Genomic DNA, 4,475 nt, shown 5'->3' with positions numbered 1-4,475 from the left:
CTTCCGGCGGTGTACTGGGATGTGCAATGATCTAGCGTAGCAATGACATCAAAAAATGGACAAGCCATGAAAACATCATGCTAGCTATCTTACGATCATGCAAAGCAATATGACAATAAATGCTCAAGTCATGTATGTGATGATGATGGAAGTTGCATGGCAATATATCTCGGAATAGCTATGGAAATGCCATAATAGGTAGCTATGGTGGCTGTTTTGAGGAAGATATAATGAGGCTTATGTGTGATAGAGCATATCGTATCACGGGGTTTGGATGCACCGGCGAAGTTTGCTCCAACTCTCAAGGTGAGAAAGGGCAATGCATAGTACCGAAGAGGCTAGCAATGATGGAAAGGTAAAAGTGCGTATAATCCATGGACTCACATTAGTCATAAAGAACTCATATACTTATTGCAAAAGTTTATTAGCCCTCGAAGCAAAGTACTACTATGCATGCCCCTAGGGGGATAGATTGGTAGGAAAAGACCATCGCTCGTCCCGACTACCACTCATAAGGAAGACAATCAAAGAAACACCCCATGCTTCAAATTTGTCACACAATGGTTACCATATGTGCATGCTACGGGACTTGCAAACCTCAACACAAGTGTATCTACAATCCACAACCACCCACTAGCATGACTCTAATATCACCACCTTTATATCGCAAAACTATTGCAAGGAATCAAACATATCATATTCAGCGATCTAAAAGTTTATGTAGGATTTTATGATTAACCATGTGAATGGCCAATTCCTGTCATCTCTCTAAATAGATATAAGTGAAGCAAGAGAGTTTAATTCTTTCTACAAAATATATGCCCACGCTCTAATAAATATAAGTGAATCAAAAGAACATTCTACAAATGGCGGTTTTCTATGTGAAGAGAAACAAGCAATCCAAACTTCAAATGATATAAGTGAAGCACATGAAGCATTCTATAAAGCCATACTCAAAAGATTTAAGTGAAGTGCAAAGAGCATTCTATAAATCAACCAAGAACTATCTCATACCAGCATGGTGCATAAAATAAAAATGAGAACTAAATGCAAAAGACGCTCCAAGACTTGCACATAATGCATGAACGAAACGAATTCGAAAACATACCGATACTTGTTGAAGAAAGAGGGGATGCCTTCCGGGGCATCCCCAAGCTTAGACGCTTGAGTCTCCTTGAATATTTACTTGGGGTGCCTCGGGCACCCCCAAGCTTGAGCTCTTGCCTCTCTTTCTTTTCCTTATATCGAGACATCCTCGATTAGACACTACATCCACACAAATCTTCAACAGAAAACTCGGTAAGATCCGTTAGTATAATAAAGCAAATCACCACTCTAAGTACTATTGCAAACCAATTCATATTTTGTTTTTGCATTGTGTCTACTGTAGTATAACTTTTTCATGGCTTAATCCACTGATATAAATTGATAGATTCATCAAAACAAGCAAACTATGCATCAAAAACAGAATCTGTCAAAAACAGAACAGTCTGTAGCAATCTGAACATCCACCATACTTCTGGTACCCCAAAAACTCTACAAAAATTAGGAACAATAAAAAAGTTGTACATCAAGACAGTGCAAAAGTAATCAGAACTATTTGACGTCCCAGATAAAAATGTAAAATCGCGCACTACGGCCAAAGTTTCTGTCCTGCACCGTACAAACCAACAAGCATTGTAAACATCCTAAAGGCAAACCTTGGCACATTATTTTTATAATACAATGGAATTGTACAAGGGGATAATTATTTTTGATGAAAAGTTTCTGTAATCAAGATTCACAAAGTTTCCGTGAGCATGAACAAAGTTCAAGGAGCTCTCCCACTTCAACAATGCTTATCTCTCTCACTTTCACTTTCCTTTTTGAAAAGTTTTTGTGTTCCCCTCTTTATTTTTTTGTTTTTAAACTATATAAAAGCACTCAATAGAAGTAAATGACTCTCTAAAACTTCCGGGTTGTCTCCCTGGCAGCGCTTTCTTTAAAGCCATTAATCTAGGCATATAGTGCTCAAGTAATGAATCCACCCGGATCCCAAGGTATATCAAAGCCAATTTTAATTAAAAATGATTTGTAATTTAGTAGTGAGCATAAAGTAACATATATCAAGAAATGACGAAGTCTAACTCTCTTCCTATGCATCGGCATGTCATAAAAGAACAATTCATGCACACATAGTAAAGGCCAATGCATAGTATAAGCAGTTTCTTGCAATTTTATCATATTGGAAACATAGAGAGGTGGAGATACAGTTCCTCTCTCATAATAATTGCAAGTAGGAGCAGCAAGCACATGCATATTATATCTATCAAAATCATCATGTGCAATGGTAAAAGGCAACCCATCAATATAATCCTTAATAAGCACAAACTTCTCCGATATAGTGTAGTAGGGAGAATTCAAAAAGATAATAGGACTATCATGCGTGGGTGCAATAGCAACAATTTCATGTTTAACATAAGGAACTATAGCAAGTTCATCTCCATAAGCATAATTCATATTGGCATCTTGGCCACAAGCATAGCAAGCATCATCAAAAAGGGATATTTCAAAAAAATTCAAGGGATCATAGCAATCATCATAACAACCATCCTTCGGTAAGCACGAAGGGGAATTAAATAATGTATGAGTTGGAGGGTTACTCTCATTAGAAGGTGGGCACAGGTAGCTAATCTGCTCTTCCTTCTTTTGTTCTTCGCTCCCCTTTGTTCAGTCACTCACGCAACCTACTATAAGCGAACCATGAACGCATTGCAATACCCTACAGCGGTAATCCCTCACGCTTGCGCGACACGGAGGGCACCATAGGACAGCACCAATAATAAAACATGCAACTCAAACCAATCATAGCAATTCATCAATCACTGATAGGACAACGAAAATCTACTCAAACATCATAGGATGGCAACACATCATTGGATAATAATATGAAGCATAAAGCACCATGTTCAAGTAGAGGGTACAGCGGGTTGCGGGAGAGTGGACCGCTGGATATAGAAGGGGAAGGTGATGGAGATGTTGGTGAAGATGACGGCGGTGTTGGTGAAGATCGTGGTGATGATGATGGCCCCCGGCAGCGCTCCGGCGCCACCGGAAGCAAGGGGGAGAGAGGCCCCCTTCTTCTTCTTCTTCCTTGACCTCCTCCCTAGATGGGAGAAGGGTTTCATCTCTGGTCCTTGGCTCCCATGGCTTGGGAGGGGCGAGAGCCCCTCCGAGATTGGATCTATCTCTCTGTTTCTGCGTTCTCTGTTTCTGCCCCTTCATCGTTTCCTTTATATCTGGAGATCCGTAACTCCGATTGGGGTGAATCTTTTGCCCAGATTTTTCTTGTAAAATTAGCTTTCTTGCGGCAAAAGAAGAGCGTCAAATGCCTTACGGGTGGCCCACGAGAGTCCAGGGTGCGCCCCCCTGTCTCATGGCCACCTCGGACACCGTTTCACGTTGATTCTTCCTCCGGAAAATCCCAAATATTCCAAAATAATTCTCCGTCTATTTTTATCCCGTTTGGACTCCGTTTGATATTGGTTTTCTGCGAAACATATAACATGCAACAAACAGGAACTAGCACTGGGCACTGGATCAATATGTTAGTCCCAAAAATAGTATAAGAAGTTGCCAAAAGTATATGAAAGTTGAAGAATATTGGCATGGAACAATCAAAAATTATAGATACGATGGAGACATATCAATACTCTTATACCCTAGAAACATCAGGGGGAGCCACAAAACCACTTTTCCACCGCCGCAACCTTCTGTACCCGTGAGATCCCATCTTGGGGCCTTTTTTGGCGATCTTCCGGAGGAGGAATCGATCATGGATGGCTTCTACATCAACACCATTGCCTCTCCGATGAAGCATGAGTAGTTTACGACAGACCTTCAGGTCCATAGTTATTAGCTATATGGCTTCTTCTCTCTCTTTGATTCTCAATACAAAGTTCTCCTCGGTGTTCTTGGAGATCTATTTGATGTAATACCTTTTTGCGGTGTGTTTGCCGGGGTCCGATGAATTGTGGATTTATGAACAAGATTATCTATGAATATTATTTGGTTCTTCTCTGAATTCTTATATGCATGATTTGATATCTTTGCAAGCCTCTTTGAATTATCGGTTTAGTTTGGCCTACTAGATTGATCTTTCTTGCAATGGGAGAAGTGCTTAGCTTTGGGTTCAATATTGCGGTGTCCTTTCCCAGTGACAGTAGGGGCAGAATGGCACGTATTATATTGTTGCCATCGAGGATAAAAAGATGGGGTTTATATCATATTGCTTGAGTTTATCCCTCTACATCATGTCATCTTGCTTAATGCATTACTCCGTTCTTATGAACTTAATACCCTAGATGCATGCTAGATAGTGGTCGATGTGTGGAGTAATAGTAGTGGATGCAGAATTGTTTCGGTCTACTTGACACAGACGTGATGCCTATGTTCATGATCATTGCCTTAGATATCTTCATAATTATGCGCTTTTC

Source organism: Triticum aestivum, chromosome 6B, assembly GCF_018294505.1.
Source record: "Triticum aestivum cultivar Chinese Spring chromosome 6B, IWGSC CS RefSeq v2.1, whole genome shotgun sequence".
NCBI classification, from domain to species: domain Eukaryota; kingdom Viridiplantae; phylum Streptophyta; class Magnoliopsida; order Poales; family Poaceae; genus Triticum; species Triticum aestivum.
The sequence above is the reverse complement of the archived record's forward strand: the minus strand, read 5'-3'. Positions refer to the sequence as shown.